The 22766-nt window shown below is 34.8% G+C and overlaps 1 protein-coding gene across 22 annotated transcripts in view; it reads left to right on the top strand.

Annotated features, from left to right (window-relative positions):
* The window catches only part of LOC108093572 (poly(rC)-binding protein 3), a 106174-nt gene that overhangs the window by 33330 nt on the left and 50078 nt on the right, over positions 1–22766 (top strand). For 20 of the 22 annotated variants that reach the window (XM_017193688.2, XM_017193687.2, XM_017193686.2 and 17 more), the window contains exon 1: positions 9864–10147. The exons of 1 other annotated variant lie outside the window; for it this stretch is intronic. The gene's annotated coding sequence lies outside the window, so the exon portion shown is untranslated. Of the gene's footprint in view, positions 1–9863; positions 10148–22766 lie in introns of those variants that run through there. One more of the 22 variants, XM_017193670.2, reaches the window with a different exon arrangement.

Below are 22766 nucleotides of genomic sequence, written 5' to 3'. Positions count from 1 at the left end.
AAAGGGTTTGTCACCTTTTGGGATACAATGTAAGAGCCCTTCTTTGCCGGTCTTGGGGGAAAAAGCTACACATTTGAGACAGTTTTCTATATGACTTAAACATTTATCTTTAGCGTTGGGAAACCAATAACTTTTCGAAATAGCTTCTAACATCTTATCTCTGCCTATATGACCAATCTCATTGTGGTATTTATAGAGTACATGCTCTTCCATATCTGTAGGTACGTAAAATAGCAATCTACCATCGTTATTTTTTCTATAAATTATTCCGTTTCTCATTTCAAAGAGTTTATGCTCATTTTCCTCTAATTGTTTTTTTATTGTTTGAATTTTTGGATCCTTGGCTTGGCAAATAACTAGATTATCTTCAAATGTGTTGGTTTCCACGACTAGAATATTTGTACATCTGCTTAAAGCGTCAACGTGTTGCATTCTTTTCCCTTCCCTATGTATCAACTCGTAGTCGTAACTCTGAAGCTCTAAAGCCCATCTAGCAATGCGTGGATTAAGTTCAATCTTATTAAGTGTTAGTGTGAGAGAATTACAGTCGGTAATAATTTTGAAACGTCGACCAAATAAATATATTCTAAACCTGCGAAGTGCGTGAATGATAGCCATTGTTTCGAGCTCGAAACTGTGGTATTTCGACTCAGCGACGGTTGTACGTTTGGAAAAATAAAATATGGGGTGCAGTTTTCCGTCTTCCTTTTTTTGAAAAAGAACAGCTCCAAAGCCTTGGGAACTAGCATCACAGTGCAATTCTACCTCGTCTTTGTAATTGTAAATGGCTAACACCGGTGCCTCCACCAGCTTTTCCTTAAGTGTTTCAAAACATATCATTTGCTTTTCTCCAAACTGAAACTTTTCATCCTTTCTTAAAAGGTCATATAATGGCTTTGCTATTGTTGAAAAATCCTTAATGAATCTGCGAAAATATGAACATAAACCGAGAAAACTTTGAACGGACTGAGTTTTGTCCGGGATAGGAAAATTTTTAATCGCTTCTATACCTTTGTCGTCAGCTCTAATACCTTCGCCATTTATAATAAATCCTAAATATTTAACGTTAGTTTGTAGGAACTCGCACTTATCCATTCGCAATTCTAACTTGTTTTTGGCCAATCTGAAAAACACTTCCTTTAGGATTTGCAAATGTTCGTTGGTGTCCTTGCTAGCAATCATAATGTCGTCCATATATACTATCACTTTATTGGTTCTAATGAGATCATCAAAAATCTTGTTTATGAACCTCTGAAACACCGCTGATGCAGTTTTCAGACCCATTGGCATCCTAAGAAATTCAAATTGTCCTAAAGGTGTTACAAAGGACGTATATTTAATAGATTCTTTATTGACATAAACGTGAAAATAGCCGTTTTTCAGATCAAGTTTTGAAAACACTCTTTTGTTTACTAATTTGTCGAGTAGGTCGTCGATAAGGGGTATTGGGTAATTATCCTTAACCAAAACCTTGTTCAGTTTTCTAAAGTCTATACAGAGTCTTATGTCCCCGGTTTTCTTTTTTACTAATACTATAGGGGAAGCAAATTCGGACTCGCTCGGTTGTATGATTCCATCTTTTACGTAGTCGTCCAATAACTTTTGCAGTTTTTCTTTCTCTGCGTAAGCAAGTCGTCGTGGAGCACAGCTAAAAGGTTTCGTATTTTCTAACGTGAGCTTTATTTCGCTTCTAATAAACGGTTCTTTTGGCTTTTCCACTCTAATATAGTTGTGTTCAATTATTTCTCTCAGTTGACGGTTAAGACCTTGATTATCAATTGCGCCGCATATGTAATCGGTTTGTTCGCCATCCATATAATTTATGCTTAACATTTCTTTAATCGTTAGGGACATAAAATTTTCTTCTTGGTTTGCTTCTATTTTACTAACCGGTATTAAACCTTTATCTTTATCTGTATTATTTACTGTTTTGCTAATTGCTTTACTAACTGTATCACTAACTATTTCTCTAACTGTATCCCTGGCTGTTTTGCTTACTGTATCACTAACTGTATCCCTAACTGTCTCACTAACTGTATCGCTAACTGTTTCACTAACTGTATCACTAACTGTCTCACTAACTGTATCACTAACTGTATCACTAACTGTCTCACTAACTGTTTCACTAACTGTATCACTAACTATCTCACTAACTGTTTCACTAACTGTATTACTAAGATCCGAATTCACATAGTTATTCATTGTTAAAATACGTTCGGTATATTCAGGCTCAACCGTAACCATCTTCAAAGTATTCAGATCCAATTTCAAATTGCAAGTATCCAGAAAATTTCTTCCAAGAACCACATCATGACTCATAGACTCGTTGGGGACAATGTAAAGGTGAAAAAAACATTTTATTCTTTCTTTTAAAACATAACACAAAATTTTTCCAAATATTTTTAGTTGGCTTCCATTCAGCCCGAAGTAATTTTCAGAAACTATCTCTCTTTTTATTTTCGTGGATATGATGCCTTTTTTTGCAAATGAGATGGGACTCCCTGTGTCTATGAGGCATGCTGCAATTAATGGGGTTTCAAAAGTGTTGTTAAAAAATATTTTAAGGTATCTTACGTAATTATTATTTGTATTTGCGCTTTTTCGATCCGGGCATTGCCCCACGAAGTGTCCAAACTTCCCACACGCATAGCAGGATCCTGACTCCCTTTTCGGTTTACGGCATTCCTTTGCGAAGTGCCCCTTCGAGTTGCAATTAGCGCAACGCAGATCAGCTTTTTTATCCGAAGGACGTTGCGAAGAACTGCCAATCTGCTTGTGCTCCGGCAAGCGAATCCCTGAGAAGGCTTTCAGGATCTGCATAGGCTCGGAGAAACATTGGATGTGAGCCTGGTCGCGCAGTCCCTGGATAGGAATTCCTTCAATGATGCTCTCGAGAAGCTCCTCCACGTCGATGTCGATGTCGTTCGCCAGCATGATTTTTTCCTCGAAGTAGTCAGAGAACCGCTCACCAGAACTCCAACGACGATTTTGGAATTTATTTCTAAACTCCCCTTTAGACATCTTCGTTCCAAACGCCATGATTAACTGCTCACACAAACGGTCGCTTGTCTCCAAAATACGCGTGGCATTTGCGTGCAGCCAGATTTGGGCCTTCCCTTTAAGTTTGGCAATGAGAAGCATTCGCACACCCGAAGTATCCAAATCATACACTTTAGCAATGTTTCGCAATTGTGTGACCCATTTTCGTGCGCACCAGTTACCGTCGTAGTCCATTGTGACTTCTTTTGCTAATGCAAGCGAGGCTGTAAAAGATTCTGAACGTTTGTTTACATTTGCGATTTGACGTTGATCCTCACTGTCTGCCGTTTTCTTTACAACACTGGCACTGAAAGGGATGTCGATATTCTCGAAGCCTCTGCCGACGTCGCTGTTGTTCTCGGAGTTTCTGTCGCTGTCGTCGTGCCTAGCGAAGTTTCTGCTGCCGTCGCCGTCGTTCGAGAAGTTTCTGCCGCCGTCGCCGTCGTTCCCGGAATTTCTGCTGCTGTCGCCGTTGTTCGCGAAGTTTCTGTCGCCGTCGCCGTCGTTCTCGGCATTTCTGCCGCTGTTTCCGTTGTTCTCGATGTTTCTGTCGCCGTCGCCGTCGATCTCGAAGTTTCGGCCGCTGCCGCCGTCGATCTCGAAGTTTCGGCCGCTGCCGCCGTTGCTCTGCTGGACATGAACTGGCTTGTTTCTGTTGGCGCCAGCGATCTCGGCCTGGATTTTCATTAACACAGCCTTGTTTGCTTCGATTTCGTCTCGAATCTTCTGCAACGCAGTTTTCTCGACCTCGATAACGGAAAGCTGCTCCATGCCGATGCCGTCAACTGCCTGTGCCGTCGTCAAATAGGGGTTGATCAAAACTTCCTCGAAGTCATGGTCTCCTTGCTGGAGCGGTAGTGATTCGGCCCCATCCATCTCGCCAAGCTCCAGAGCTGGTGGCTGCTCTTGTTGCTCTGCTGCCTCGCTTGGGGGGTCACCGCGTGCTTCCGGAGAAATCGCCTGTAGACGCGCCATTAACTCTGCTTTTGAGCCCAAGGTTCGCAGCCCAAGCACTGTTAACCAGGTTTTTAATTGAACCACCGAAAACTGATTTAAATCCGTGTCAGGCATTATGAGTAATAACCACTTCTGATGTTGTAACAGTAAGACGTTTGTTGTATTTCTTTAATCACTTTTTATTCCAAATATGCGACTGCTCTTCTTAATTGTCTGACATTGAATGCCTTTTTATTCTCTTCCTTCTTCTCCTCGTTTAGCCGCGTGAGCGAGCTCGCAATACATGATCATTTACTTATTCTATTATATTCTATTCTATGAGAGCGGGAGAGATGGTTAGACATCTCTGGACTTTAACTGTAACTCTTATTCTATAGTACAGTGGGTATTGTAGGTAAACATCCTACTACAATTTTGTGGCAAATTAAATAAGCAGGCGAAGCGTACATAGCCCCAAACAAACACCCTGAAATATACATACATCCATACATACATACATACATACTTACATGTGTATGTATGGAAACACCTCGGCGAGAGTCTGGGCGCAGCAAAGTATGCAACGCAAATTTCGGGGTCGCGTTTTTCGTGCCACATTTAAAGCTTAATAAGCGCTCGCAGCTGCTCAGCTTCAATATACTACGCGTGTGTTAGTGTGTGTGTGTGCGTTTGTACAGGCCGCCTTTCTCGGGGAAAGCAGGTTTGGCAGTCTGTGGGATGGATTAGCGGGTTAAGGTCTTAACAGTCTATCAAGAAAATTACAAGAAAAGTTTCCGAAACACGTTTTTACAAAATAATAGAAGTTGCTAACTGGGCTTCATATTATTTCTGTAAAGGTTTTCAAAGGCGTATTTTAATTAATTTTGTTTTTCACAGAAAAAATTAAATGTATACACAGCTAGGTAATCAAATATTTGTTGATATTTTTTAAGGAAGAAATATTTAAGAACAACAAAAGAAAATACAATTATTTTATTAAATAATGTGAATGCTTTTTTTTCAGGAAAAAATTAAGGACAACTTTAAGGGCAGGTATTCCTTGTTTCGAAACAAATCAAATTTGGGGTGTTACAGAAATCTCCTTCGATAAAATGTAACTGAATGTAGTTAGTGGATTTGATGCACAAATTAAATTCTGTAGTGAACGATGGTATCAAACTTGTCCGTCCTCTCGTCCATTTCCCCGGGTTCAACTTTGCCTTTTGAGTCGCACAGAGACAAAAGTTTTGGCTACAATTTAGTTAATTAGCAGACTCGCATGTAGACTTTTGGTTTCCTTTCTTCGTTTCCCATCACGAGCTGCTTATCACATTATCATCACGCTCCCGTATTTGCTCTATTTAAGTTATCTCTGGAGAACTTTCCTCCACGAACTATACAGCACTTGTATTTCAATTTTCCACGGCGTTTTCTTGTTCCCTTGGTTGTCACGACGTGAAGTTTAAGTTCATGCCTTTCGGACTTCTCTTGCCTTATCGACGGTGGAAATACGCTCCAGCACACACACACATAGGGCATAAGGAGGCTGTCGTGTCCTGCAGGACCTGCCCAGCACTGGCCATATTTTAGGAGATAGGCAAAACATTAAGCGGATTAGTTTTCCTCCCGAGGAATCGGGGGCGAGACTTCTGCTCAGGTAAGGCCATTAGTTGTGCGTCGTCGCAGGCTTTTTGTATCTGCGAAGGAAGGAGTGCAGCTCAAGCTAGTTATAAATTGTTGGCTATTAGTTAAATGAACTTGCCGCTTTCTTGCTCGAGCACGGCTTTGGCCATTTCAGTTAGCAACCACTAAGCCACTGAAAGAGGCCAACTCAAATAGATTTACATTGAAATGTTTCCTAAGAACTTAAAGCTTATGAGAGGTGAATGATTTACAGAGAAGTGGGGATAAACGGAAATAGAGTGGTGGAGGGCAAGGACTCCTCTTAGCGGTTTCTTCAACAAGTGTGAACAAATGGGACAGCATTTTCTGGTCACATGGAAATGTCTTAAAAATTCTAGAATGCTAGCGCACACACAGTAAAGATACTTTTAGGTTCTTGCAGATTGCGATGCAATTTACGTCAGAATATAGTAAAAAACACATTTCCGAACTTATGAAGTATATGAACGCATATATTAAAAACAGCATTACTTTTAGAGTTAATACCATATATAGCTCCTTGTCCTTACTCTCTTCTATATTTGTGTACAAGTTAGAAAAAAAGTAGGAACAAAATTCCATAGCTTCAAACTTTTTAAACAATTGTGAAAGAACTAAATTTGTATACAAAAATCATAGCAATGCTAAGTAAACAAAAAAAATTGGTGAAAATTTTTCTATTCAGTGTTAGATATTCATAAATTAAATTTTAAATGGAATCGAATATCTTAATGTGAAGCTGTTATAAAAAAGTGTGTAAAATTGTGAATTGTAAAATGTATTCTTTAAACAATATATAGTAATTCGAAGAAGTCGGAAAATCACTTTTATGAAAATTCTTTGTTTGTTCTTTAAAAATGGCTGGTAATTACCAACTTTTATGCCAAATAAATATAGAGAATTTGTTTTTTTTTCTTTGGCTTACATATACTTAAACATTCTGCAAAAACCGTAAAGCCTTCTAAATAGATTATTAATGCTTTAATATTGAATACCAGTATTGAGTTTTTAGTCAGTCACAATAAGTTATAAAGCTGAATTTTTTGTCAATGTAATGGCAAATTGATTATGGACTGGACCAATGGCGATTTGCATAATCCGGATCGATAATGAGTGGATTGTGCAGTTGATAAATGGGCGGAGGGTGTGGGCGGGGGAAGGACACTGAATCGGTGGCAATCGGTTATATTGACAATTTTAGTCGCATTTCATGACAATTAGAGCTTATTCAAAATTCAGACGACCTAATTTCGTCTGTCAAACTGTTCGCCAGCTTTTCCAAACTCCTCTTTTCCACCCAACACCACCCACCGTCCACCACCCACCACCCACTAACCACGAACCACAGGCAGTTAACTTTTGGGCACAGATAGGAATATTTTGTGGGGCACGTCAAAGTTTTTTGCCTCTTGATTTCCTTTTTATTTCGGTTTGTTTATTTATGAAATTCGATTGCTCCTCTTTCATCAGGCGAAGTCAGGTGCGGCAGGACTGTGCCCACACATGCACGCAGTCAAATGAGATTAATAATAATTTAATTAAAACTCGTGGGCTTAATGCATTTCGCTTGTAACGGACTTCAATGCGGACTTCTGCGCGATGCTCCTCTTCTCTAGGGTTTTTCTGCTGAAATGAAATTTAATTAAATTTTGCACTTATCGTTTTTACACTGGACACACGGACAAAGCCTTCAATTGAAAGTTGGGCCGTCAGTTGAGTGCAGAGCCACTCCCACTTCCCAGATACTTTTTGCCATAGCCCACTTTTTTGCCAATTTTTTCTAAATATTGTTTTTCTCTTACCAATCATCAATTAATTGACTTTACCTTTGTGTTCGTTTATAAAGGTTTTCATTTTCTGCGACAAAAAAAATGAATGCACTTTGTGTACTAAAAAAAATTATATTTTAAATGAAAGCTAAGACCGAAAATCACAGAACCACCATACCATAATTCTAAATTTAATATTTAACAGGTCCGATATTTATATAGCGAGAAAGTTCGCATGCAAATTCTTGTAGCGAAAAATAAGAGAAATTTTAAAGGCCAACAAGAAAAAAATATGTGTTTTTTAAGGTTTTGGGTTTGCAAGATCCTCAAGATCTGTTTAAGTCAGGCAACAGGATTAAAGAGCCTTTTATGTTTCTCCAAATTAAAACAGAAATACAATCCCGCAAAAATGGGATTAAAGATGTTATAGTTTAAAAAATATATATTATTTGGATACAAAATTAGACATTCTAAAACTTAAACGATTTAAGCTTCTAAGTAGCTCAGCCCTGCAACAATTTCAAACTACTACAACTTTATGTAATTTAGAAATAGTTAAACGTCGAATATAGTTCTATTTCTATTCTTAAAATTATACTGTGTTATAAAACACATCGAAGGTATGATATTTGTTGGATAAATTTTCTATAGATTTTTCGCTTTTTTTAATGGCAGCTAAATATTGTTTTTTTTACTACGTTGCAAACTTCTAGATGATATTTGTTGGATAAATTTTCTATAGATTTTTCGCTTTTTTTAATGGCAGCTAAATATTGTTTTTTTTACTACGTTGCAAACTTCTAGATGAAATTATAACACCCTCTATAAGGTTATAAGAAGGGATTTAAACGGGTTTTCAAGAAAACCATTTCCAACTTCGACCTCAATCCTGATCCTTTAAATTTTGACACTTTACGAGGCCGCGGCTTTTTGGAAGTATAGCCAACTGCATACATACATAGGTATTGTCTTTCAAATGTCTAAGCCTTGCGTGTGTAATAACATATTGATTTAATAACAATTAAACCCGGACTGAAATTACTTTCAATTTATTATAGCACCATTTGTTACACCTTAAAAAACACATAATTCATTTAACCGTTTCCAGGAAAACCATTGGTGGATGCAATTTAACTAGTTTTACCACCTTTGAAGGTCATTTGGGACGATGAAGCCTAAATAGGAAACCCAATCAGAAACATTCAAGTTTTATCGCAGTCGGGTCTAATTGGAATTTCGTTGTTGTTATTGTGGCTCGCTCATTTATAATGAACTGAAAATATTTGTGTAATCCTTTGTCGTTTTTGTAAGCCGTTTCGGCATAAAACTAATTACATAATTTAATTTAAAAGCAATTCATTACATGTGCGTTTGTTTGTTGTTGCTAGACTCAATTTGTGCATTATGTTTTAGTCCCTTTCATTAATTGCAAGCGACATGCGAAGGTGGAAAAAGGAGGATTTCCCAGTCGGAAGCTTGCGTACGCAAACCAAAAAACGATGCTTCTATTATTAATTTTTTTTATATAAGAACAATTTAACAAAAAGAAAAAAATCGGTTGCTTTGTTTCAAAGAATTCGTTAAAACGTTGCGAAAGGCAGTATTTTGAGTTTTATAAGATTTCTGTAGTTTAAAAATAAATTTAGGCATTGTACATATTTAATCTCTAATGTGGCACCTTATTGAAATAATTCTTACTGATTTCGCAAAAAAAGTTTTGAAAAAGTAAAGCTAGGTAAAGGAAACGAATCACTTTTAATAAAGTATCGAGTAGTCAAAGTCAAAAAAGCCTCCACTGGCTTAAAATGTAACCCACATTCCACTCACTCTTCCCATTGGAACTATCGAACGGGAAACTGCAGTGATCGGGAAATCAAATCAGAGTTTCTGTTATGTCTAACAGTGCCAGGCCACTCAAAGACTCACTCAGCTCTCTCGATCATGCGCAGCCGAGCCTTCAATGAGTGAGAGCGGGACGACCATAGGTCTTGCACTCTCCCAAGCTCACTCGACTTTGTCTGTATGTGTCGCACACATACGGAATTGGACTCTCGGCTCTCTCGCTGACGCTCTGAGCGCAAAGTACACCCCCGTCGCCTGTTCCGTTGTTCATCGTTCTGCTTACCTATGCTTTAAAATTTATATTCCGCAGCCGTAAATTATGTTTCCATCAGTTCAACTTTCAGTTCATTTATTCGTAATCTGCCTAGCTTTTTCTAGCTCCTCCCTCCCACCACCTATTCTATCACTGGCGCTCTCTCTTGCTCTTAACAGAGCTGTTAAGATACAACGTTTTTCTGTTAGGAAAACGCAAATAAGCGCAAGGAGAGCAATAGCGTGAGCGGGAGAGACAGAATGTCTCCCCCACAAGCGAAATCCGTCCGCTCTCCGTCATCGCAAAAGCTGCCACTGTTATCTTACACACTTCTGTTGAGAAAACGTTGTGTTCCTGTTAAAAAATTCATTTTCGAAAAAAATTTGGTGGAGTTCGGTCTGCGTCGCGCATTATCGCATTGTCTCGCATAAGAATATATCTCAGAAATCGGAAATTCAGATTGGTTGAGTTTACGGTGTGCAGCAGAGCCTCTGAAAAAGTAACGAGCGGAATAAAACGGCAATTGTCGCTTCGCAAATGCAAATTTAAAGTGTGCGCAGAAACAAAGAAACACAGAATCGGTAATTAACGTGAAATACAATCCGGCAAATAAACCCGATACCGATTCCGTTCTGCAGCAAAAAACGTGAGCTCCTTTTCTCTAAAATTGATTGCTTTCCTGGGCTTTTTTAACGGCCCGGCCGCGGTGTTTTGTGTTTGATTAACAACAAATTAAGCATAATCAAGCGTTCTCTCTGCGTATTTTCTCTGTATTTTACCCCAACCGGCAAAAAAGCCGTCGCGTGTTGCTGTCTGTGTTTCCCTGTGTTTGTGTGAGTGTGTGTGTACTGCATACAGCTTTTTAAACTTTGTGCAAAAAAGAGGAGCGAACAAAATAAGTCCAGCATCCACTCAAATTGATTTTTGTTCTTCTCCGTCGTTATTTTTCCTATTTGCCTTCTCGCGTTCTGCGCTCTTTGTTGTCATTGCCGATTCCGCTTTGTGCCTGCATTCGCTCTGATACCCTGTAAAATCTGGAGAATGGAGAATATGGCCCGGAATGGGTCAAGTCAGCGTTGTTTTGGTGCCCCATTCGCCACCCCTATTCTTAACTGTTTTACTCTGCATTATTAATGCCCAAATACTAACGCAAAACCAGTCCCGATATGCTCTCTATACCCTGGCAAAAAAACGCTTCGTTGTTTTACGCGCGTCTTTGCCTCAGTCGCTCTCTTTTTCGCTCTCAGCGCAAGTCGCTCTTTTCGCTCAATTGTTCAATTGCCAGACAAACTGGCTCTGATTGCACTGGTGTGCGTTCGTGTGGTGGCGTCGGACAGTGTTGCAAAGCGCCGCCCAATTGGAATTAATAATTCTAATTGGCGTGGGCAGCGGCTCAAGCAAAGCGCGCGTTTTCCTTTGCCTCGTTTCTTTGTTGTTTTGGGCTTGTTAACCGAATAGGGACTCTTTCATTAGTAAAAAAATGTTCCTTAACATTTCCTTTTATATCAAGCATGCTGGTGGTAAACTAAATCATGATTTGAACTCAAATTATTGTAGTATTATTGTAGAATTGTTTATTGTAATACAAATTAAAGTTATCTTGTCAGTTAGTTTCATGCCGAGTTGTTTGCAGAAAAACTAAAATTGGCCCGCCATTCAAATGTAAAATTCTATTTGTAGGAATTGCTTGTTTTAATATTTGCATGATGTTTTTGTTTTCTCGGATTCCAAGACTACAATATTTGATGCGTGAAATTGTTGAACATTGGTTTAGAAATATATTTGTTTAATTATTTATGGTTTGCAAAAGAATGGAATGTGTTTATGGTAACAATGAAATGGCGACCCACAGTATACACACAGTTTAAAAACAAGCAAACTCTATGACTGGGTTGTAAGAATCAATTTTTGGCAGGCGGCCCTTTCCCTTATTTTTCAGTGCTGTTTAATCACTTCCGCGTCGTCAAACGTTTGGCTCGCAAAAAAGGCGTTGCCAGGGCTCCTTTTTGATACATATAAACGAAATATAAGTCTTATCAGACCCTGCCAAGGCAACAAATTCAGCTTAAAGAAGTTGGGTCCAAAAAAATTTCGAATTTCAATTTTGAAAAGTGGAATGAAATGACCATTTGTTGACCATTAATGCCCACCTTTTAGATTTTTTGACCACCCCCCATTTCGAAGATATAGAAGTTCGAAAATTTTCGAAAATTTTCGAAAAAAAAAAAATGTTTCATTTTCAAAATTTTTTTTTCCTAACTGTTAGAACTACATTTGACCAGAAATGCCCACCTTTTAGAATTTTGAAAAAATGTATACTTTGGAAGATATAGGTCTCCAAAGTTTTTTATAAATTACGTCTTAAAAAAAAATGTTAAAAAATTTTTTTTTTTCGGAAAGCACTAGAGAATTGAATGCTTTGAAATGCCCACCCTTTACATTTTTGAAAATTTTCACTGTTCAGGATTTACAGAACTGTAAACTTCAAAACAAATTAAAAAAAAAAACGTCTGCCGACCCCATAAAAAATGAATTTTTCGAAAAACAAATTTATGCCCACATTTGACCACCAGCTCAAATTTAAGATTCTAAAAAAATTATTTGACCACCTCTTAAAAACGAAGATTTTTAACAAAATTCGTTTTTTTACTCGTCAAAAGTGGGGGTCTCATAAAAACAACGTTTTTTGACACCTTAAAAATGAATTTTTCGAAAAAAAAATTTAAGATCCCATTTGACCACCAGCTCAAATTTAAGATTCTAAAAAAAAATTATTTGACCACCTCTTAAAAATGAAGATATTTAACAAAATTCGTTTTTACACGTCAAAAGTGGCTATCACATAAAAACAACGTTTTTTGACACCTTAAAAATGAATTTTTCGAAAAAAAATTTAAGATCCCATTTGACCACCAGCTCAAATTTAAGATTCTAAAAAAAAATTATTTGACCACCTCTTAAAAATGAAGATATTTAACAAAATTCGTTTTTTACACGTCAAAAGTGGGGGTCTCATAAAAACAACGTTTTTTGACACCTTAAAAATTATTTTTTCGAAAAAAAAATTTAAGATCCCATTTGACCACCAGCTCAAATTTAAGATTCTAAAAAAAAATTATTTGACCACCTCTTAAAAATGAAGATATTTAACAAAATTCGTTTTTTTACACGTCAAAAGTGGCTATCACATAAAAACAACGTTTTTGACACCTAAAAAATTAATTTTTCGAAAAAAAAATTTAAGATCCCATTTGACCACCAGCTCAAATTTAAGATTCTAAAAAAAAATTATTTGACCACCTCTTAAAAATGAAGATATTTAACAAAATTCGTTTTTTACACGTCAAAAGTGGGGGTCTCATAAAAACAACGTTTTTTGACACCTTAAAAATGAATTTTTCGAAAAAAAATTTAAGATCCCATTTGACCACCAGCTCAAATTTAAGATTCTAAAAAAAAATTATTTGACCACCTCTTAAGAATGAAGATATTTAACAAAATTCGTTTTTTACACGTCAAAAGTGGCTATCACATAAAAACAACGTTTTTGACACCTTAAAAATTAATTTTTCGAAAAAAATTTTAAGATCCCATTTGACCACCAGCTCAAATTTAAGATTCTAAAAAAAAATTATTTGACCTACTCTTAAAAATGAAGATATTTAACAAAATTCGTTTTTTTACACGTCAAAAGTGGCTATCACATAAAAACAACGTTTTTGACACCTTAAAAATTAATTTTTCGAAAAAAAAATTTAAGATCCCATTTGACCACCAGCTCAAATTTAAGATTCTAAAAAAAATTATTTGACCACATCTTAAAAATGAAGATATTTAACAAAATTCGTTTTTTTACACGTCAAAAGTGGCTATCACATAAAAACAACGTTTTTGACACCTTAAAAATTAATTTTTCGAAAAAAAAATTTAAGATCCCATTTGACCACCAGCTCAAATTTAAGATTCTAAAAAAAAATTATTTGACCACCTCTTAAAAATGAAGATATTTAACAAAATTCGTTTTTTACACGTCAAAAGTGGGGGTCTCATAAAAACAACGTTTTTTGACACCTTAAAAATGAATTTTTCGAAAAAAAAATTTAAGATCCCATTTGACCACCAGCTCAAATTTAAGATTCTAAAAAAAAATTATTTGACCACCTCTTAAAAATGAAGATATTTAACAAAATTCGTTTTTTTACACGTCAAAAGTGGCTATCACATAAAAACAACGTTTTTGACACCTAAAAAATTAATTTTTCGAAAAAAAAATTTAAGATCCCATTTGACCACCAGCTCAAATTTAAGATTCTAAAAAAAAATTATTTGACCACCTCTTAAAGATGAAGATATTTAACAAAATTCGTTTTTTTACACGTCAAAAGTGGCTATCACATAAAAACAACGTTTTTGACACCTTAAAAATTAATTTTTCGAAAAAAAAATTTAAGATCCCATTTGACCACCAGCTCAAATTTAAGATTCTAAAAAAAAATTATTTGACCACCTCTTAAAAATGAAGATATTTAACAAAATTCGTTTTTTACACGTCAAAAGTGGGGGTCTCATAAAAACAACGTTTTTTGACACCTTAAAAATGAATTTTTCGAAAAAAAAATTTAAGATCCCATTTGACCACCAGCTCAAATTTAAGATTCTAAAAAAAAATTATTTGACCACCTCTTAAAAATGAAGATATTTAACAAAATAGTTTTTCTACACGTCAAAAGTGGTGGTCTCATAAAAACAACGTTTTTTGACACCTTAAAAATGAATTTTTCGAAAAAAAATTTAAGATCCCATTTGACCACCAGCTCAAATTTAAGATTCTAAAAAAAAATTATTTGACCACCTCTTAAAAATGAAGATATTTAACAAAATAGTTTTTCTACACGTCAAAAGTGGTGGTCTCATAAAAACAACGTTTTTTGACACCTTAAAAATGAATTTTTCGAAAAAAAAAATTGAAGATCCCATTTGACCACCAGCTCAAATTTAAGATTCTAAAAAAAAAAATATTTGACCACCTCTTAAAAACGAAGATTTTTAACAAAATTCGTTTTTTTACCCGTCAAAAGTGGGTATCTCATATAAACAACGTTTTTTGACACCTTAAAAATTAATTTTTCGAAAAAAAAATTTAAGATCCCATTTGACCACCAGCTCAAATTTAAGATTCTAAAAAAAAATTATTTGACCACCTCTTAAAAATGAAGATATTTAACAAAATTCTTTTTTTACACGTCAAAAGTGGGGGTCTCATAAAAACAACGTTTTTTGACACCTTAAAAATGAATTTTTCGAAAAAAAAATTTAAGATCCCATTTGACCACCAGCTCAAATTTAAGATTCTAAAAAAAAATTATTTGACCACCTCTTAAGAATGAAGATATTTAACAAAATTCGTTTTTTTACACGTCAAAAGTGGCTATCACATAAAAACAACGTTTTTGACACCTTAAAAATTAATTTTTCGAAAAAAAAATTTAAGATCCCATTTGACCACCAGCTCAAATTTAAGATTCTAAAAAAAAATTATTTGACCACCTCTTAAAAATGAAGATTTTTAACATGAATGGGTTAACAGTTAACCTGTTTGAAAGGGTTTTCCCGTTTCATGTTACTCTTTTAAAGGGTTTTTTATATGACTAGTTTTTTCCGTAAGGTGCAATAAATTTTATAGATTGAATATTTCCAAACTGGAGCACTTGTCACTTAAAAAACGGTTTTTTCCTCGACTTTCGTATCAGGTATAAATACAAAGTGAGTCAATTCTTGTAGGTAGGAAATAAAATAGTTGACCCTTTCTATGTTCAATGAATGGTTTACCTACTTCCGTTTAAGGTTTGAAAACGGTTGTACCTGTTATAAAGGGTTTTCCGTTTCATGCAATTTTTTATGGGTTTTTTTATATGACAGGTTTTTACGCAATGTGCAATAAGTTTTATGGATTGCATATTTTTAAACACTTGTTACCTAAAAACGCTTTCCTCCGCGATTTTCATATCAGATATAAAATAGACACTTACAAGCCGAAGTTAGTCTATTTTTTGTGTGAAAAGTCAAGTGAAAAGTTGTGCGCGAATTTAATTACGCTTACAGTCCGGAACTACTTAAAATCGTTTGTTCAAAGTGAATAAAAGTGAAGTGACATTGCACGAAATTCTAGTATATTCTTTTTATTTGTGTTTTAAATTGTTGATCCTTGTGAATTTTGTTGATAGTCTTTTTAAAGACTTGCTAAATTTTCAAGTTTGATTTCGACGTTAAATTTCACTTACAATTTTACTTATTACTAGAATTTTGTGCCTTGTCATAAGTGTTCCAACGTGAGTGTCTTTAGAGCTGTGACAAATCCTTCGTTTGCAATCACAAGGAATAAAGCTGGTGTGGAGTTGCACGAAATTCTTAATAGCAATCTTTGTGTTTAATTTAACGAATCTTTGTGAATTTGTAGAGTCTTTTTAAAGACTGACAACATTTTTCAAGTTTGATTATTTTTTCAACCATAACTTTTCTTTTTTAATTTTTTAAAGAACTTAAAATTCAACAATTCAATTCATTTTCTGTCTCAAAAAATCCGTTTCTTTTTCTTTGTGTTTTGTGATTTTTGTTGATAGTCTTTTTTAAGTCTTGCAAAATTTTAAAATTTTTATTCATTCAATCCCATTTAATTAATTTAATTTTTCTAAGAACACAACCGTTTAAATTTTTGGCTTTTAAAAAATTTTGTCTTTCCGTTTTAACTCACTTGTTATTAGAATTTCGTGCCGTGTCATAATTTTCGGTTTTACAGCTTAGCGGCATAAATTTGGATAGTAACCTACTGCTGCTACAACTGTGAAAACTGCAAGTACATCCTTTTTTATATATTTTTTTTTTATTTATATTTAATTTTTAAATTAACATTACAAAAGTACTATATTTATAAGCTCTTAAAGTTTTTTTTTTATTTTTAATATACATATCTTATACTTATATATTTTATTATAATAATTTTTATAATTTTATACATTTTTTAATTTCTTACAAAAAAAATTGAAAAAATATCATAACCCTAATATAATTTATATAAGACAACACTTTATGTGAATTTTATTCGTAATTTCGGTATCTTTACTTAAAGTTTTTATATTCCACTGCTTAAAACTCGCAGTGATAAGTGCGTAAAGTGGTAGTTTGCTTGTAGTGATAAAAAGTGATACCAAAAAAACACAATGCCATACGGGAAATATATTGATTTCGTTGCCATCGTGGACGCACTGTGCAGCGTCAACATATTCACCGAAACTGGTGCTCTTAAGCCAAGGAAAGACAATGTTTGGACGGATGCAAGTAACCAATTGCACGGAAAGATCAACGCAAGTACATTAAATTTCTACGCCCGAGTCAACAGAAATGATGTCCTAAATATGGTAAAAAAACGATGTGGCTTCACGCAGTTGGATAAAACTGCCAACAGTACCCTAAATTCCACAGTACCTGATAACGACCCTGAGTTCCAGGTCACCGAGCCTTCAAAGAATGGACCCCTCACCACAATTTATATAAACCTGCACTTGGACGAAGAAGTTTGGAGATCGATTGCCCCTAAAGCCGATCAGGAGAAGGACTTGCGTTCGAGGAACAATCTGCAAAATAACTGGACGGATATAATTGCAAAACTTGTGTACGAAAAAGTTCCGCTTCCTTGTGCTTTTAGTTTCAAACGGGCCAAAATATCTGGAAAAGCGGACAGTATCTGGCTTCAAATTGAAGGTCTTTGCAGGGAGTGCAACTCTATATTAAAAGGACATTGCCTTACTGAACCGCATTTGGACAGTGGCATCACCATATCGGTCTCAGTACCAGATACTCGAGGTATTCCTCACTGCAAAAAACGGAAGTGTACTGGATCCAGAAGAATGGAAATCGGAGAGGAATTGATATTGAAAAAAGCGGCATTGTGGAGAAAGGAAGCCACCAAGGACATGAATGAAGACGACCCAGAGCCGAGCCATTTGCCGTCATTACCAACTCTTCGAAAACTGCGTGAAGAGGCCACTAACAAGCACCTTGGAATCATTAAGGATCGTGATCCAATAACGTCCCTATATTTAAAAAAATATGATGGTGAATTGGCTGGATGCATCCTGGATATTGGATTGGATGAGTTTTTCTGCATTTATTGCACAGGCGCCCAAATTAAGACATACGCATCAAGAATAAAAGCAGTGCAAAAAATTTCGGTGGACGCTACTGGGAGCGTGGTGATGCCAATCAAAAAACCAAACGGCGATACAAGTTATGTGTTCTTATACCAAATTGTGATGGAGGGCGATGACAGCATATTTCCTGTATTTCAAATGCTTTCCGCCAAACACGACACTGCAAGCATCCAATTTTGGCTGAGCAGATTTATCACTAAATCTGGACATTTTCCCCAGGAGGTTGTGTGCGACTTCTCCCTGGCTCTTCTAAACGGAATAAGCTTAAGTTTTAATGAATGCAGACTCAGTACATATATGACAAAATGCTTCCATCATCTATCAAATGAAATGCCGACTCAACTGCCTCGATGCTATATTCGGCTGGACATCGCACATCTGATAAAAATGATGTGCAGGAAAAATGTCTTCAAAGGAAAATTGACAAATGTGAAGGACTTTTACATAAGATGCATTGGAGTTGCAACGACTTGTGAAACCAAGGAGACGTTTGCCCAAATGCTGAAGTCCACCCTAATTGTTGCGCTCAGCGAGTCCTCCGGAGAGGATGAAAAAGGAGAAATCTTGGCGAGTTTCAAAAATGAAAAATACCTCCTTACCCAAATCGCCACGTTTACCGCTCCGGTTTATGAAGAAGAACTGAATGAAAATGAATTTCTACCGGAACAAACGGAGGATGTTAGCAACGATATATCTGACTTCATCTCCAGCATTAAAAACTCTGCCGAAGATGAGGCATCCATGTGCAATTCTGCCAAGTGCCGACCAAACCCATATTACCTTCCTGAATTGGTGCAACATCTCCTAAAATTGGGACAATATTTCGTGTTATGGACAAATGTTTTAAAAACAAAATTCTCCTCAAAATATGACGTCGGATCTTCGGCCCTCGTGGAAGCCTACTTTAAGGATTTGAAGAACACCGATATGAGCATATTTAATCGGCCAGTGCGAGCAGATAAGTTTGTGGTGCAACACATCCGCTGTATAGAAGCCGTCTGCAAACTAGAACGTGCAGCGATGCGAAGAAAAAACTACAACGTCCCCGCTTTCATAAAAGATACAATGATAAAGGAAAAAGACCGAGCGGAACGGAAAGGACTTCCCGAGGAAACTCAGAACAACAATGATATGGAATATTTAATGAACGAAGAGAACTGGAAGGTGAAAAATAACACCATCAAACCAAATGAATTTACGGAGGACTGTGAACCCGAGACTAGTCATATGGCAGCAACAAAATCAAATAAGGAAATTAAAATACAGGACGGAACAAGCGGAAAACCGAGGGGAAAATATTTAAAAAAATGTCCGAACGTTGAATTAATCTACAACCGACCTCATCGAAGGAAAAGGGACGAAATATTGCGCAATGGCGGTGCAATGGGACCTGTTTGGATTGGCTCACAACTGCTCCAATTTAAAAATACCTGCCCGTTCGACTCACTTGTGGAAATTTTATCAACCGCATACATCGACAACTTTTTTTATAAAAATGAATTGGATAAATATTATACCGACAACCTAACAGTGGCTTTGGTTAAAAAGTATGCCGTCGAGGGAATTTCTCAAGGACTGTACTGCGATAGAGGGCTGATTTTGATGAGTTTCTTTGATCAGAAGAACCAGATCATATATTGCCACGCCAACATTGGAACATTTGTTGATCAAGTGCTTAATGGGATACCTAGTGCAACAACTCGCCGATCGCATGAAAACAATAGCGAGTGCGAAAGCCACGGATCCTTGCACCATCGGTTGGAGCTTGCAGATGCCAAACAAATCAGTGACCTCGGCTTACATAAGGGACTTTTGGCCTATCTTGAGGAAACCTTTAAAACAACCAGAGAAGTATGCAAAAGATGCGGTGGCCAACAGATCCTTGAAAGAGACCCAGGTCCCCATATCATTGTTGACATGGAGTTCGCCATGGAAAGTGCGTTCCATGATATCTTTAAAACCGGAGTTAAAGGAACGGCAACATTGCTTGAATTACCGCCAGAAATTATAATTGGAAAACAAAAATATATACTCAGTGGTGCGATTGAATACGTGTCTGCGACAGGACCTGGAATAGGCCATTACATATCCTATTGCCGCAGGATTACTGGATTTTGGGAGGTCCACAACGATATGTGCAGACAGTGGCGAAAATGCACGGCCCTGAAAACGGAAATGATCCTACACATCATCATATATACGCGATCCGGATAATTTTAGGTACATATAAATTAATAAGTTTAAGTTTATTTATGTATATAAATATAAGTATTTTTTAATATATTAAAATGTAACAAAAAACATAAATATGTATATATTTTTAAGATGTATTAACTTGTTTTTTTTAAATAAAATTGTTGTTGTTTTTTACAAAAAAAGAAAGGGGGTGCATATAAAATAATAAGTTTAAGATTATTTATGTATATAAATATAAGTATTTTTAATATATTAAAATGTAACAAAAAACATAAATATGTATGTATGTAAATATAAATAATATAAAATGTATAAGTATAAATAAGTATTATGTATATATTTTTAAGATGTATTAACTTGCTTTTGTTTAAATAAAATTGTTGTTGTTTTTTACAAAAAAAGGAAAGGGGGTGCATATAAAATAATAAGTTTAAGATTATTTATGTATATAATTATAAGTATTTTTTAATATATTAAAATGTAACAAAAAACATAAATATGTATGTATGTAAATATAAATAATATAAAATGTATAAGTATAAATAAGTATTATGTATATATTTTTAAGATGTATTAACTTGCTTTTTTTAAATAAAATTGTTGTTGTTGTTGTTTTTTACAAAAAAAAAGGGGGTGGGCAAAAGATTTTTGTTGAAAAAATTTATTTAAAAAAAAATTTTTTTAATCTTAAATTTTTTTTTAATTACATAATTGAAAAATTAATTTTTCCAAAAAATAATTTATGCCCACGTTTGACCACTTTCCCAAATAAAAGGTTTGACCACCTCTTAAAAATAACAATTTTAAAAAAAATTGTTTTTTTTTTTTTTTATAAAACGGGCTTTTACAAAAAAAAATTCATTTAAAAAGTGCATAACACTTTCGCACAGGTAGAAATAATAAAAAAAATCAATCAACACCCCCGTGTATCTTTACATACATAAATAAATAAATATTTTCTTTTTCAATCACAAATTCTTTTCCTGTTTCTTTCGCGCTTACGAAAACCTTTCACTCGCACTCATGGAAGTAATCCATAAAGGAATGCTCAATACGGTACTCTCGCTCTCAGCAAAAAAAAACTCGCGCACTGAGAGAAAGAAAAAAAGTTTTGTTGAAAACAAAAATTAAAAAAAAAAACGTTTTTACATTACAGGCTACTATAAAAAAAGTCATAAAAAACCATTAAAAAATTGCATAAGACTTTTTTTTAAATAAATAAAATAAATAAATAACTTTTTAATGGCACATGCTTTTCCTGTTTCTTTCGCATAAAAGGAATGATCGATACGGTACTCTCCGCTCTATACACAAAAATTTTTTTCGTTTTCTCTTTCCTCTTATTCCGTTGCTAATCCAAATGTAAATTGTTTTTCTTTTTTTCTTCGAACTCTTGCACTGGAATTCATTTTTGGCGCAAAGAGTGTTTGATTAAAATTTGTATGGCGGGTATATAATATGAGTTATCGGTTTGTGAGCACATTCATTGCCAAAAATTTTAAGTGGGAAATGCAAAGCATAATATGTTCATGACTTAAATACAACACTTAAATATTTTCTTCTTATATTAAAAAAAAACTTTTTTCTTTCTCTCGCTGTAGACAAAAAGCAAAAGTCCCTACATGCGTGCACCATTTGCTTTATTTGTGTGAGTTTTTTTTGTCAAGAGCGGAGAGTAACGTATTGAGCATTCTTTTATGGATCACTTTCATAAGTGCGAGTGAAAGGTTAGGTTTTCATAAGTGCGAAAGAAACAGGAAGAGTAATGGCACTTTATAAAGTAAATATTTACATTTTCTTTAAACACGAATAGTTAGTCGATCCTTTATTTTTACCTGTGCGAAAGTCTTATGCAATATTTTAATGTTTTTGTGTAGTAAAAACACATTTTTGTTAAAAATCTTACTTTTTAATTTTTAAGAGGTGGTCAAATAATTTTTTTTTAGAATCTTAAATTTGAGCTGGTGGTCAAAAGTGGGCATAAATTTGTTTTTCGAAAAATTCATTTTGAAGGTGTCAAAAAACGTTGTTTTTATGAGACCACCACTTTTGACGTGTAGAAAAACTATTTTGTTAAATATCTTCATTTTTAAGAGGTGGTCAAATAATTTTTTTTTAGAATCTTAAATTTGAGCTGGTGGTCAAATGGGATCTTAAATTTTTTTTTCGAAAAATTCATTTTTAAGGTGTCAAAAAACGTTGTTTTTATGAGACCCCCACTTTTGACGTGTAAAAAACGAATTTTGTTAAATATCTTCATTTTTAAGAGGTGGTCAAATAATTTTTTTTTAGAATCTTAAATTTGAGCTGGTGGTCAAATGGGATCTTAAATTTTTTTTTTCGAAAAATTAATTTTTTAGGTGTCAAAAACGTTGTTTTTATGTGATAGCCACTTTTGACGTGTAAAAAAACGAATTTTGTTAAATATCTTCATTTTTAAGAGGTGGTCAAATAATTTTTTTTTAGAATCTTAAATTTGAGCTGGTGGTCAAATGGGATCTTAAATTTTTTTTTCGAAAAATTCATTTTTAAGGTGTCAAAAAACGTTGTTTTTATGAGACCCCCACTTTTGACGTGTAAAAAACGAATTTTGTTAAATATCTTCATTTTTAAGAGGTGGTCAAATAATTTTTTTTTAGAATCTTAAATTTGAGCTGGTGGTCAAATGGGATCTTAAATTTTTTTTTTCGAAAAATTAATTTTTAAGGTGTCAAAAACGTTGTTTTTATGTGATAGCCACTTTTGACGTGTAAAAAAACGAATTTTGTTAAATATCTTCATTTTTAAGATGTGGTCAAATAATTTTTTTTTAGAATCTTAAATTTGAGCTGGTGGTCAAATGGGATCTTAAATTTTTTTTTC

The sequence above is a fragment of the Drosophila ficusphila genome, unplaced genomic scaffold, assembly GCF_018152265.1.
Source record: "Drosophila ficusphila isolate 14025-0441.05 unplaced genomic scaffold, ASM1815226v1 contig_106, whole genome shotgun sequence".
NCBI classification, from domain to species: domain Eukaryota; kingdom Metazoa; phylum Arthropoda; class Insecta; order Diptera; family Drosophilidae; genus Drosophila; species Drosophila ficusphila.
The sequence above is the reverse complement of the archived record's forward strand: the minus strand, read 5'-3'. Positions and strand labels throughout refer to the sequence as shown.